The sequence below is a fragment of the Psammomys obesus genome, unplaced genomic scaffold (genome assembly GCF_907164565.1).
Source record: "Psammomys obesus unplaced genomic scaffold, mPsaObe1.curated_primary_1811, whole genome shotgun sequence".
Lineage (NCBI taxonomy): Eukaryota > Metazoa > Chordata > Mammalia > Rodentia > Muridae > Psammomys > Psammomys obesus.
The window spans coordinates 4,793,111-4,808,317 of record NW_026596225.1 but is presented as its reverse complement, the minus strand read 5'-3'; positions in this window follow the sequence as shown (position 1 = coordinate 4,808,317).

Sequence of the window (15,207 nt, the reverse complement as noted above, 5' to 3'; positions counted from 1 at the left end):
GAAACACAGAGGGATGGTGACCCAAGGGATAAGAACTGCTTGTTTAAACTGTGAGTTGACAGTTAAAACTAGCCATCACAGGCAGGCGGCATTCAGCTCAGTTCAAGCGCAGGGGTCCCTGAGTCTTGTTTCTGAAGTGCATGGCCTCTTTCTCCTTCTCCCTCTGTGGGAGTGGCCTCTGTGGACTACAGCAATAGGCTGTATGTGTTGGGAGTCTCTTGGACATCCCTCACAGCAACTCAAAGAGGGCTTCTCATGTCTCATACTGGGATTTTTGTTAGATTGTCTTAGGCTCTTGAAGGGAGCCCCATTGGCCTAGATGGAAAAAAAAAAAAAAACATTACAACTTACGTGTATATTTATATACAGAATTACATTTACTGTAGTTTTTAGGTACGGAGTTAACAGTGGAATCCCTTGCAGCTTTTTCAGACATTCTTATTATTTTACCCTCCTTCTTGTATCTATCTTTCTAAAGAGCCCTCCTTTCCCCATTTTCCACATCAGATCACTTGTATCATGCAGCTTCTGAAAGAGGAAGGCATCCAGCAGTCCTGCTTAGCTATGATACCTAAGAACCACATCAACAAACAGCCTGGCACAATACGATCACAGTAAGCAACAGTTCCATCATTGGACTTAAGAGACTTCCAGCAAGCAGGAAACCGTGCTGCTACTGCAAACCTTGCTAACTACTTGATGCTAGTGAAGTCATGGTCCCTGGAGGAGAATCTACCACCCCTAATTTAGTAAACCAGCATAATGCCTAAACAGTCTACAAACATTTGCTCTTAGACTCACAGGTATAACTTTCCCTCAGAAGGAAAGTTCTCTTTGCAACAGGTGGAAATCACTACAGAAAACCACAACCAATTAAAAACGCAGAGTTGTGGAGCCCAGTCCCTATGGGTACATCTAAAATGCTCCTGCATCTAAGGCTCAGGGAACGTTGCAGAAGAGAGGGAAGAAAATCTGTAAGAGCCACAGGATCAGAGAGTTTGCTGTGAGGTTGTGCCTCCTAGCAATGTCAGAAAACTACACTCATAAATTCTCACTAACATGACTGCCCAAACAGGAGCTGAACAAGAATGACACCAATGACCATGCCAAAGTGAATGGGGGTGGGGTGGGGTGGCCCATGAGGCCTGAAACATACACAAAGACCTACAGGCAGTTGTGCAAAGTTGGGAGCAGAGAGGTTCTCCCTAGGGAAGAGCACACCAATGGCTTGTCCAGTGCCAAAGGGCCACCCCCAAAATACATATACAGCATTACACAGACTGAACAGGTATACTTAGGAATCTAGATGTGTATGCAAACACATATATGCACATGATAACAGTAAAAAAAATATAAGATGCCATGGATTTGAAGTAATGTGGGGAGAGGTGCATGGGAGGTTTTGAAGGGTGAAAGGAAAGGGAGAAATATAAATACAATAAAAAATGAAAAGGAGAATATTGTCTGTGTTGGAATGATAGAGTCTTTGAAAGAAATGGTTGTTTTCAAAGCCAGTGTTGGAGGTGATAAAATAGGTAATTAAAGCAGAAAACAGAAGAACCAACCAATTAACCAGAGCTATGATTGCCCTGGCTGGCTTGTGAGTGCCCAGTCAGCCTTTTCACACTGATAAGTCCCATTTGTTTGTTCTGTATAATACGTATTTACCTTCAGGTGATCTGCAATATTTTGTTGATGTTTTTAATCTATTCCTACCTTTTTCTTGCTATATTTGTGTCTGGATTTGATATGGGGGAGTGCTGGCTCAATAGAATGAGCTAGGAAATAACCTCTTTATTTTGTCCTCTGGAATATACTGTAGAGAGCTAACACAATCTCCTCCTTAGAGCATTGCTAATGCTCAGTAGAAGCATGCCTGGGCTTGGACCTTTCTCTTCTGGAAGGTTTATAATTACTGATTCTGTTTGGTTTTTGGTTTTGGTTTTTGTTTGTTTGTCTTTGTTTTTTCCTTTGATGGCATAGGCTCTACTCAGGCTGTCATTAAAATTTTAGCAGATTTGTTGCTCCAAAATGTTCATCCATTTTTATGTATTTTATTGAATTTAGGGAATGGGTAGTCCACAGATTGCTTTATCATTCCTGCCATACCCACAGGATCAGCCCTGATGTTGCTTTGTTGATCAGTGTGTGGGGATTCTCTGTTAGGCAGCAGTAGTTAACTAAACCTGACGCTTGTTTCTATGAGTCATTGCTGCAGTATGGATAAGTTGAGTCCGAGTCAAGTAAACTATTTTAATAAGAAATTATTCAAGAAGTTCATGAAATATCATGTGACATCTTATCCTGTTTAGCCTTTGTTAAATACAATAGTTTTGTTTTCACTGTTTCTTCCTATATAATGGGTAAGTTGTGAATTAGAAAATTCTTGTCTCAACATTTCCACGTGTCTTTTTGAAAAGAATTACATATTTTGCTTGTGAGTGTGTGTGTGTGTGTGTGTGTGTGTGTCTGAGTTGAGGTGTACTACTTTCATGGGGTCCCAACAGAGGCCATAAGAAGGCATCATATCCTCTGAAACTGGAGTTACAGGCAGTTTTCAGCATCCATGTGTGTGTGCTTAGAACAATACTTGGGGCTTCTACAGGAGCAGTAATGCTCTTAACCGCAGATCCATCTTTTCATCCTCTTTTATATCTTAAAGCAGGCTTAGGGGCTGACAATATAGTTCAGCTGGGAATGTTTGCCTAGTGTGCATGAAGATTTGGGTTCCATTTCAGCACTGCTTAAACCAGCTGAGGTGCTGCACATCTGGGATCCCAGCAGGCAGGAAGATCAGAAGTTTGCGATCATCCTCTGCTACCGAGTCTTGGCTATATGAAACCCTGACAAGAAAATAAAGTTTTTCATGTTTTAACCCTGCTCCAGCAAAGAGGAGGCCTCCTGCTCCAAGAGACAGAGGACTGAGAACAGAGCTGTACTCCCCTTCTTGGGAACCAGAGGGATAAGCATCAGGAAGGATAATCCAAGCTATAATGGATACCCTGCCCCACAGTGTAGACACCACCTGGGTACCCTGTCCCACAGTGTAGACACCACCTGGGTACCCTGCCCCACACCCAGCCTTGACACTACCCCAAGGCGCTGTACTTCTATTTCACATATGGCTGCTGGTGTCAAGTATCACCTTAATTTTTCAGTAGTAGAACACTGATAAACTCAGGAAACACTCTGTGATGCGAATTGTTCGCTGTATGCCAGCACAGGAGCCTATACCAGCAATGCATGTGGGAAGCTGGGCCGATAAAAACTAGTATATCAACATGAGAAAGTCAACTACTCCTTGCCCACACCCCCCTATTCACGCCAGATGTTGGTGACTTGTTTTAACTAGTCCTTTCCCAGCACAATGGCACATCCTTTTGTGTGTTGCTGTGCTTTTTTGTGGGTGTTGGGAGAATGTTTGTCTCCCCACGTCTTGTTTCTCTGTCTCTTTCTCCCCTTCCCTGGCTTTTTGTGTGTTCAGGTATAAAAATAGCCATATAAACCACTCAGACTCCAATATTAGATATGGATTGTTCATTTGAATGCCTCCCCAAGCTGATCGAGCAGGGCCACAGTAAGGACTAACTGTGACCTCTACTAGGTCTCACAGCAGAGTTTTTATAGAAAAAATAACCAAGTGCAAAAGACATGGTGATGGCAGCACAAAGCAATACTAAGTTTTTGGCTAACTAAACATAGGATTATAAGCCAAACTTTAAGCTGATTGGTTCTAGGTAAGGAAAGGGATGGTCTTTGAGTGCATCCCAAGTGCAACTGAAGAGTTTAAGTTAGCCTGAATATAACTCCATTTTGAAATAAAGATCTTGACTGGGAACTGAATTCAGGTTCCAGAAAATATCACAGAATGTACACCTGGCAGAAAGCAAAGTTAACTCTCCTAGCAACAGCCTCCAGGAAATATTACAGAATAAATGCTTCCTAGAAAATAGAGACAAACTCCCTGGTAATACTCAATGGGAATCAGTTGGAAATCAGTTGGGAAAATTCTCCCCAATGTTTCAGATGTGGTTTAGAAAAATAGCCATTGTGATTATATGCCTTAGCCATTGTGATTGTGTGCCTCAGAAAAGGTCACCCGCCCTGCTAAACTTCACCCAATTCTGTAACACCAAGGCTTGTGCCCCCCTGCTTGCTGCCATGGAAACCCCCTGCTCACAGACTTTCCCTTTAAAAATCCTGTTCACTCAGAGCTCAGGGTCCCACTTCTCTACTGCTGAGACTTGGGTCCTGAGTTCGATAGCTCTCATAATAAAGCTCTCTTGCAATTGCATGGAGTCACCTCCTGGTGGTCTCTAAGGGTCCTGTGAACCTGGCATTATACAACCAGGTGTATATATAACAAGAATGCAATCAGCATATAGAAAACCAAGTGTGAGTTATGATTATTGAATCGTAAGATCAGCTATGAACAACCACTTCCAGGAAGCAGAATTGAAAAGCTTAAAATTTTGAACTTAATTTCACCTTAGAAAGAAAATCAAGCTGAATACAAAAATGGCTGTAGCTTTGTCTCAAATAGTAGGCTCCAACAAGAACCTTTTGAGAGAGAGAGAGAGAGAGAGAGAGTGTGTGTGTGTGTGTGTGTGTGTGTGTGTGTGTGTGTGTGTGTGTTCTTACTGAAATATTCCTGGTATACAAACTCTTGCACTGAAACATAACCCATGGTCCCAAGTTATGACCATGGCTGTGTCTTACCCCAACTTGGCTCCAGTTGTCCCTTCTCTTTCTCTGCCTCCGGGCCAACACTGTCATGACTCCCATCAGCTGCCTCGCTGACTTGTCTCTGTGCAACCGGCTTTTCTCCACATGGTGAGTTTAGGGTTTACGGGAGCAGTTTTTAGGAAATTGTTCTCTAAGTCAGCTTACGTCCCACACAGCAGATTCTGAAATGTGGAAAGGATGACAAGTGAACTGCTGAAGGAAGAGAGAAATGCTGGAGGAAAACAGCCCAGGGGAGGCTGTGCTCTGCTGAGCACAGCGGCTGATGTGCACAGCCGAGCACCTTTGGCTTATACCACATGGGGCCCTTTCAGCCAAGAATACATGTAGAGCTGTACAGGTCAGCGGCACCCAGCACCAGGGTCTATTACACTGGGTCCTAGTTCGCTTGCCAAGGCTGTGATGAACAGGACCAAGAGCAGCCTGGGGAGGAAAGGCTCTCCTTGGCTTCCAGGTTACAGACCATCACTGAGAGGAGTAGGGGCTGGACTTTGAGCAGGAACCTGGAGGTGGGGACAGAAGCAGAGACCATGGGGGCACTGCTTACTGGCTCACTCTCTAGGCTTTGCTCAGCCTGCCCTGGGGTAGCTCCACCCACAATGGGCTGAGCCCCTCCCATATCCACTGAGGAAATGATCACAGACATGCCCAAAGGCCCATCTGATGCAGGCAAGAGAGTTTCTTCTCTCTTCCCAAGGCACTCCATTTTTATATCACGTTGGCAGAAACTAAGCCAGTTGGGTGGCGGCGAGGAGAAAGACTGTGACTGCCATGGTACTGTGAGCAAGCTGGACTCAACAAGCGGTAGCCATCACATTCCCCACCACCTGCTGAGACCTGCAAATTGCAATATGAGGCCCCAAGGTCCTATAGTGCTGCATGTCCTAGGTGAGGCCCAGATGGGCTCTGCTTGATGTTCAGCACTGACCTCCAGGTCGTCTAGCCAGTGAGGAGCATGTGGGGGCTGGCTACACCCTTTAAATAGGGCTTCATCCTTAGCCAAAAGATACCTTTATAGAGTGTAATGACCCGCGGCCTTTGCCTTTGAAGATGCTGTACCCTCTTAGGGAAAGGAACGGCATGTAGGAGACCAGGAACGACTGCATGATTGCAGGCGCCATGTCTCTGGCTTTAGGAAGCTCTTTCCCCTTGTTGCACTCACTGACTTCCAGTGCTCCAGGGCAGAGGCTCTTGCCTGTCCTGAGAACTGCACGCACTGCTTTAGTCTTGCTTAACGTCCCCTCAGTGTGAGCTCTGAACAGGCTGATTAGGAAACACATTCCCAAACAATTAGATGGAAAACTTTCATTTTCTTCAGAAGCAAATTTTATTCAGGCACAAGAGAGGGAAGAGTAATGAACCTTAAAAGGCAACTTGTAGGGCGCTCCAATTCGTGGGCACCTCTTGCTGTTGCAGCCTCTCTGCCTTGTGTGGAGCGCCCTCTAGTGTCTTCAGGTGAGCATGCAGAGGTGAAGGCTCCAGAGAACCCCCACCAAGGATCTAGCTCATATTCTTATTTTTCACTGAAATCTATGGTGATGGCCTTGCTTTGTAATTTTCCCTGATTTTCCTTTATGAAACACCATTTTCTCCAGATGCAGAAGAAATCACTACTAAAAAGTCCAAGGGTGGGGCATAAAACCAGATAATGCCTAACTTTTTTTTTTTTTTTTTTCAAGACAAGGTTTTTCTGTGTAGCCCTGGCTGTCCTGGACTCACTTTGTAGACTAGGCTGGCCTCAAACTCATAAATTTCTGCCTGCTTCTGCTTCCCAAGTGCTGGTATTAAAGGCCTGAGCCACCACCGTCCAGCTTACTTAAAATTTTAATAAAGGAAAGAAAGTTTACAGTGACTGTAAATTATGGAAAATGAAATCAAGCTGGCATTGAGTGCTTTCTCTCAAATCTAAAATCACATCATCATGGGGATCTTATTAGAAATATGCATAGATCTTACAGTTTGAACCATTTATTTATGTCTGTGGCAGGGGTGGGAGTGGGGGTGGGGCGTGACGTCTGTGGCACAGCGCACAACTAGGGGAGTTTGTTCTGTCCTGCTACCCTGTGACTCCCAGAGACTGAGCTCAGGTCACAGACTTGGTACCAGGCAACACCTGTCCCCACTGAGCTGTCTCACCTGTCCCTGTTTTAAGCACTTTAAGTGTACAGCTCGTTGTTGAGCATAACATGGACACCACTTTTCACCAGCGGGAGTCCACACTCCTCACCTTCCCCTCCAACTTGCTGCAGGCTCTGTTGCACTTTCCGAAGCCCTGAAGTTATCTATTCTAAGTCAGAGTGCAGGTGCTGAGCGATGCTCTGCAGTGTGTATTGAGTTGAAGAACACCAAGGTGTCAGCGGAGGTGACCTCACGTTGCTGGCCCGGAAGGGTTTGTGTACCGAGTGTGAGCATGAGCGCCTGGGGAAAATAGCTGGCATTTAAAACCCTCTTCTACTACTGAAGTTCTTGGACTGTTTGGTAACATTTAAGGAGCTGCCAGACTTTGGCTCACGATGGAGACACCATTTCCATTCCCACCAGCAAATAAGGTTCCCTTTCTCTACATTCCTGCCAATGTCTTTTATTATCTATCCCTAATTGCTTTCCTATTACATATGTGACCACGTTATGCCAGGATCACGAGACCCTCAGAGACCACCAGGAGATGACTCAATGCAAAAGCAAGAGAGTTTTATTACAAGAGAGATCGAACTTGGGACCCAAGTCTCACTGATACAGAAGTAGAGAAATGGGACTCCGAGACCTGGGTGAACAGGGTTTTTAAAGGGAAAAACCACAAACGGGGTTTTCATGACAGCAAGCAGGGGAGTTCAGGAGTTCAGGGAGTTAGAGGAATGGGTAAAAGTCATAGGGGCAAGGTGACCCTCTAGCTGAAGTCTGACTTTCAATGGCTATTCTTCTAAACTACATCTGGAACGCTGGGGAGAATTTTCCAAACTGATTCTCATTGATTGTTGCCAGGGAGATTGTCTTTGTTTTCTACCAAGTATTTACTCTGTGATATTTCCTGGAGGCTGTTGCTAAGAGAGTTTTTCTGCCAAGTGCACATTCTGTGATATATCCTGGTACCTGAGTGCAGCTCCCAGTCAAGACGGCTTCTCACTTCAAAATGGAGTCACCCAAGCTAACTTAACTCCAGCCTCACTGTGCTCATTTTATTTCCTCTTGTCTTGAGAAGAAGCGAGCCGCACCTTTGTAAAAGCACCGAAGCTTTATTCTCCCTTAGGATTAATGTCTGCCTGCACATGTTTATCTGCACCACGCGGGTGCATTGTCTCCTGGGAACAGAAGAGGCCACGGATCCCTGAAGCAGGAGCTGCGGGCGCCTGTGAGCTGCTGGGTGCCAGTGCTGGGAACTAAGCCTGGGTCCTCTGCAAGAGCAGACGTGTTCTTTACCCCCGCCTCCCCCCACCCCCGCTTCCCCTCCGCCTCCCCCCTCCGCCTCCCTCCGCCTCCCCCCACCTCCCTCTCCTCCCCTCCCTCCGTCTCCCTCCCCTCCCTCCGCCTCCCCCACCTCCCTCCCCTCCCCTCCCTCCGTCTCCCCTGCCTCCCTCCAGACTCTTTCTATTCGAAATAGAGCAACACAGCAACTTCGATGCTGTTGTTTTTTTGTTTTGTTTTCCTAAATGTTCCCTTTAGCAAATAAAATCTCTAATCATAAATTCATTTGTTGGTTTTTTTTAATTGAGATGAATAGAATTAATCTCCTTCTGACAGCAAATCGTATCCAGAAGTCTCATCTTTCAACTATGATTCCAAAAATTACTGTTTTTGGTTTTTTAAGACAGGGTTTCTCCGTGCAACCGCGGCTAGCCTAGATTTGCTTTGTAGACCAGGCTGGCTTTGAACTCACCTGCCTCTGTCTCCCCAAGTGCTGGGGTTTCACGTGTATACCACTGAGCCCAGCTAAGAATTACTTTTTTTAACATTTATTTTATCTAATGTGGATGGGTGTTTACCTACATACGCAGATAAGTGAACCACGTGCTTGCCTGGTGGGATGGATCCCCTGGAACTGGAGTTGCAGCAGTTGGGAGCTGCCATCTGGGTGCTGGGAATTGAACCCAGGTCCTCTAGAGGAGCAGCCAATGCTTTTAACCACTGAGACACCTATCTAGCCCAGCCCCCAGAATTTTGTGTTAAAATAAGATTTTTATTTACTTTGAATGTAAATAAAAGTCTTAAGGTCACTCAACTTGCTTATATCTTCTTATCCATAAAGAAACACCATGATGGATCACAAAGCAGAGTCTGGAGAGACCTGTGCTACATCACCAGCCACTCGGGTTGACTTGTGGTCCATTCTGTACATCTTGCTCTCATCATAAAGGGTTCCAGTGTGCGACAGCCAGAACCGCGTTTCTGTAAGATGCTGGGGATGAGACAACATGGAGGCAGAGGCAGTGCCACAAAGCCTACCCCAGCAAGGTAACAACTCACAGTAGCTGCCTCTCTGGAGCTACCTGCTGGATCTGCAGATGGCTTTTCAGTCAGTCTTCTCTTTCCAGCAGTTGTCACTTCCTGTCTTAGGAGTTTCAGGAGCTTCCCATGTCTCTTGAATTTTACTCACTTCCTGAGTCTTAGGGAGCTCCAGGAAGGAGCTTTTCCATTTGGATGAGATACTATGCAACACATAGGTTTAACTTTTGGAGAAGTAATTGGTCCAAGGTTAACCTGTAGCCCTAGGCATGTGGGTAACAAAAATGAAAGGATCCTGTGAAACCGGAGGGAGCTCACTTCTGTGTTCCTGTTTGTGAAGGGTTAATTCAACACAGAATTTTTCTAAATTAGACCCATTTCCTCCTCCCCTGGATCAGCTGTTGTTGGCACACGAGTAGATCTTTACATGCTACAAAATCTGTCTGTCCGTTTCTATGCGTATATCTAGATCCGAATGTTTATGAGAGGCATAAAATCAGATGTAATTTTTCTCCTAAAGTACAGATACTTTCTCCCATTTGGATTCTACTGAAGAAATCACATGCATTCAGGATCATTTGTCACGTGTAAGAAAAGTCCCACGGTCACAGGTGTCAGTCTGCCCTGTGGTCAGCCAGGCTGAGTCTCCAAGGACTGAAGGTTGCTCTAATGACCTGCATGACGAGCCAGGAGACTCTAGGCATTTGAGCTTAAGAGTAGTAAAAAGAAAGGACTTCTAGTTTTTATTATTAAAGTGAAGAAAACTGAGGTAATGTTTCCAGTCAAGTAGAGCGAGGGAATCCACGTGCTATGACACATCACCATCTTTGGTCACGTGAAAAAAGCCAAGAATATTCTCCTAGGCCTTTGCCTTTCCCAAATAGATAGTGTGGACATGCCAGGACATTCTCTTCATGCTTTGTTTTCAGGTGCATTCACTTATCACAGTTAACGCCATCCTTTCTACAAGGCCTTGTAAAAAGGCCTTTACGTCTTGTGGAAGAAGAGTCTGCACTCTGCCCCATCCATGGTTCACAGCCTTCTTACACAGGCTCTCACAGGAGGCATGGTGGCCTCCCAGTCCTGCTCCAGGCCTTTACAAGGTCCCTGCAGTGGCTTGATTCTCTTGGTTGCAGCTCCTGCCTCTGACTCATGCACTTAGTTTGGTTACCTGTTACATTCTTTCTGCTAAGTTAGTTATTTCATTTTCTTCAGGCACAAAACTTAAGTACAGCAGTATTGTTACTTTGCAGGGCAGGAATCTGTGTTGTAGAATTAATGATTGATCTTGTTCTCACATTATCTGTAAGTTCTCAGTATCTCAAGATGCTCTCTCACGGGACTATTCCTGAGTGAATGTGTAGATCTTCCTATGTTTGCTGTTGGCCAGCAGACCGATTGCTTGTTTTTAGTTTTTTGGAAAGCTAAAAATGACGCATGTACAGGAGGTATGTCCAGAGCTTTGTGACAGCCCTCTGCTTGGTATGCCTTGTGTTTATGGAAAACTTTAATCTCTAGCAGCAAACTTTAAGCTCCAGCAGGGAGCTGATGTACACAAATCTCACGATAGATTCTGGATGAAGGGTATTTAGGTGTGGCAGAGCATAAAGTAAGTTTAGAATTCGTTTAGAGTAGTTTTGAATTAGAAAATGGAGGGTGGAGAGAGGTGCAGCAGTTACAGCTGCTCCTGCGAAGGGCTTAAGTTCATGTGCCATCACCCACATTATTTGGCTCACAACTGCCTATGACTCCAACTCCAGGCTTCGGATGTCCTCTTCTGGCATCCACAGGTACCTACATGTACATGGTATGCCTACACACTGGTACACACACATACACAAAAAATAAGTAAACAGATCTTTGGAATTAGCAAACACGTGATGGCTATGTATTTGTTTCATACTATTTGATATATTTTATCTGGGATGTAGCTTTTCATAACTTTATATGTAGTGATTAATCAATGTGGATCTTGTGCTCACCAAATCTAATCTAATCAGCAACTCGTGAAAATATTTGTTTACTTAGCTGGTAAATACCTTTTTGTGGTGTCTTGTGCATACCATGCAAGTGCCCTCCCACTGGGCTCCACACCCAGGCAAGTTTAACTGAAACACAAAATATTTTAAAATTAAAGTAGTTTAGAATTAACAAATGGGGGCCATAGACATAGCTCACTGGCTCCTCTTTTGGAGGAACCAGGTTTGATTCCGAGCACCCATACTATGTGGCTCACAGCTGCCTGTCAGTCCAGCTGTAGGGGATCCAATGCCCTCTTCATGCTTCTCCAGTTACTGCACACATTCGACATAAACGCAGCAAAGCACCCATGAAAATTTAAAAATCAAATAGAATATGCATACACTTATTTTGCCTAATTGTCAAATTATACATTTTTCATGTAAATTATAGTTATATAAATACTGTAAAATGCTTAAAGTGACTTGTTCAAAGTATTTTTCTGTGCTTTTGGTGAAATCGCTTGGAGTCTACACTTGGCAATTCTCAGGGGCTGCTGAGTTGTTATTGACTCCTCACCGTGTTGTGGAATGTACACCTCAAACTTACCTTCCTTATCCAGGTTACATTTTGTGTCACTTAATACTTCAGCTTCCTACACACCCCTCAGACAACTGTGTTTCCCCTCTGACTCTGTGTGCTCAGCTCATTTAGCTTTTACATAGGAAACTGAGCAGCAGCTTTCTGGGCCTCACTTAGTTCACTTGGTATAATGTAGAGGAATTTTAATTCAGAACATGACTGCTCTGGCAAGGGATCACATCCAAAGACCTTCTAGGTCTGTGTGATCTGGCTGGAATACAAGCATACATGCCTTTAATCCAGGAGACAGAAATAATCAGATCTGAGTTCAAAGCCAGCCTGGTATAAAGCAAGTTTCAGGTCAAGAAAAGCTTAGGTATAGGCAAGGTGGTACATACCTTTAATCCCAAACAATGAAGGTAAAGTTAGTTTGTAGAAGGAAGCACCCATGTTTGAAAGTGATGTCTAATTGAGTGGCAGAAAGAGTGATGAATCAGAGAAAGATTTGACAGAATAGGATATGCTCAACTCTAAGGAGAAGAAAGGGGAAAGTGAAGCGACTTAGGGGGCAATGCAGAGAGAGGAGACAGTTTTACCAAGACAGTAATAGAGAGACAGGTTGCAGATAAAGAACACGGGTGAAGATGGAATGAGTCAGAGAATGAGTCAGAGGATGACAAGAAGCCACAAAGTTAGAAAAAATTGCTGGAGTTAGTTTGAGGCCAAGCAAAGCAATTCAGAGGCTCAGAGAAAAGTCTGTCTGAATAAGTTAGTTGGGAGAGGAGGTTGAGCCAGAACAGCTGAGTTGAACCAGCCCAGTGTTCAATATTAACAAGATAAGGTGAGCTTATTCAGCAGCAAATCTCAGAAGCTAAAATCATTCTAGGCCTAGTTTAGATTATACAGAGGCTAAAAGCTTCCAGGACTAGGCCTAGCTTAGCTGATGGAAGCAATAAGCTTCCTAGACAACAATTACCATAGGAGAATAAAAGTTACTTTTACATTATAATACCCTTTAAGGTAACTCAGGTTATCACAGGAACATGGGCAACCTACCAGCTGCCAAACAACTGAAGGAAAGTGACCACCCCCCCCCTCTTCCAGCAGCCATCAACTCCCAGTTGTTTGAGGAACCCTGCTGTTTGAGGTTGCAGTATCCAGACTTGTATCCAGACTTGATAGCCACTCTGACCTAAGGTGCAGGACTCCCTCTCCCCAGCAGGGCCTCTTGCTCTCTGCCTGGCTTTGTCTGGAGAGTGTCCTTACACAGATGGCCCTAGCCACATTTGATGAAAGGCCTCTGACACAGCTCCCTGCTAGCCCCCCGCCCCCAAGCTTATATGAAAATTACATACTGTGTTTCCATTCATATGACAGGACCGTGCTGTTTAATGCAAATCAAGCATCCTTGAAGTGCCTAGTTCCCACCAATTAGATACACCTATCCTCAGAGCCCCCACCCACTCCTTGTTCTCTGGAATTAAAGTTGAACTAGCTCCCTGCAGTGTTTCTTGGGGTGTAATCCCTGTACAGTGCTGGACAGCCATTCCAGACCCAGTTCTCCTCTGGTGCCACCCCTGACTTCATGGGCTGCTGGGAAACAGCCCCCAGGCGGAAGGAGAACCAACACCAGTAGCTCCCCAGCTAAGAGTGGAACCTCATGAGCCGCTCCCTCACCCACACTGGAGTGTTGAGTGGCTTGGTCTCATGCAGGCAATCATGTCTGCTGTGAGTTCATGAATGGAAGAGCTATCTATCTCCTGGACAGACAGTGGCACTGTGAATCTTTGCTCCCCATCTCCTAGAACTCACATTCTTTCTGCCCCTTCTTCTGGAATGTTCCCCGAGCTTTGGGGAAGGGGGTTGGTATATATGTTGCATTTAGGGATGAGCACTGAGTAGTTTCTTTGAGGGGAGGGTGTTGAGACAGGTTTGTTATGTAGCTCTGGCTAGTACTCACTTGAGTAGACCAGGCTAGCCGTGAACTCACAGAGGTCCACCTGTCTCTGTTTCCCAAGTGCTTGGGCCATCTGAGTGCACTTCAATAGTTTCTTATTCTCAGCACTTTGATCAGTTGTGAGTCTCAACCTTAACAGCTTCCCATTTCAAAAAGACGCTCCTCAGACCAAGGCTGAAGACAGCGTTGACTGGAGGGTGCACATGTAAACATTTAGAAGGCAGTTCAACAACATGTACATTAGTCAAAACTACAGTAACAAGTTCCCTAGGTCCTGTGACTTCCCAGCTGTGAAAGTTTTTCCAGGTTTACAGCACCAGGCACAAAGTTCTTCTTATGGAGCAAGAAGCTCCACAAGCCAAAAAGCTAATCAGAGAGCAGTTGGCAACCCCTTTTCCCATAAGATTCATGCCACTATCGCTCTGCTAGGCACATTTGATGGGCATGTCTGCTAATAACTTTTCTCTTTCAGTAGCCTGAGTAGCACCTTCTGCCACTATGAAAGCTGGCCAGCCAGGAGGAAGTTTCTAGGTCAGTCTCAGGTCTGTTTGTCTGGTCCTGTAACCAAAGTGTGTTGTTCAGCAACGGGGTCTTATACAGTTGCTTCTATTTTGAATCTTTTATTTTTTGACAGTTGCGTGCGCGCACACACACACACACACACACACACACACACAAACATCATAATCAACCCTAACTACCCCTCTCACTCTCACATTTTTTCTGCCCCTTCTTCCCAACTTGCTTACCTCCTAACACTTCCACTATGGAACTCAGATTTCAATGCGAGCTTCAGAGAGAGCAAACCACATGCAATTTGTAATAATACCTTTTGAATAACTAGAATCTTTCAGTTACAAGCTATTCAAAGCATGTTGGGTCTTTTAAGAAAGTGTCATTCACAGTTTTAGTTATTCAACAGTTATATCCTGAGGTCACATGATCTCCTAGAACCTTCTTTATGCTCAAGATAGAGAACTAGACAAGAGGATGCAGTCCCTGCTTTAGGGGAGGTTGGTTTGAGAAAACAAAACATAGATAAACTGATGTTGTCTCAGGTGTCACTGAGGGTGACAGTCAAAGGGAAAGGTCTACAGACAGCTGCCGCTGTGCAGCTTGCTTGACTGTGGAGCTGACCTTAGACATCTCGCCCACAGCGCATGAGGGAAGGGTGGCAATGTTTCATCACTGGACTCCTGTCTTTCCCTGTGAAACACTCAGACTTGTAAAGTACCTTAAGTCAGCAACTCCTTTTGTTTCTATCCATTTTGTGGTGTTTTGATCTCTTATAACTGGTCGTGGGTAAGGAAATGTCTGTGACTTGACTCTTTAAAAGTTGTTCCTTTTACTTTTTTGAGATTGTAATATAATCTCATTATTTCCCCCTTTCCTTTCTTCCCTCCAAACCTTCCCATATGCCCCTCTTTTCTCTTTTTCATATCATGGCTTTTTGTTCATTAATTATTGTTACATACGTGTGTGTGTGTGTGTGTGTGTTCCTAAAATATAAACATACCTGCTCAGTC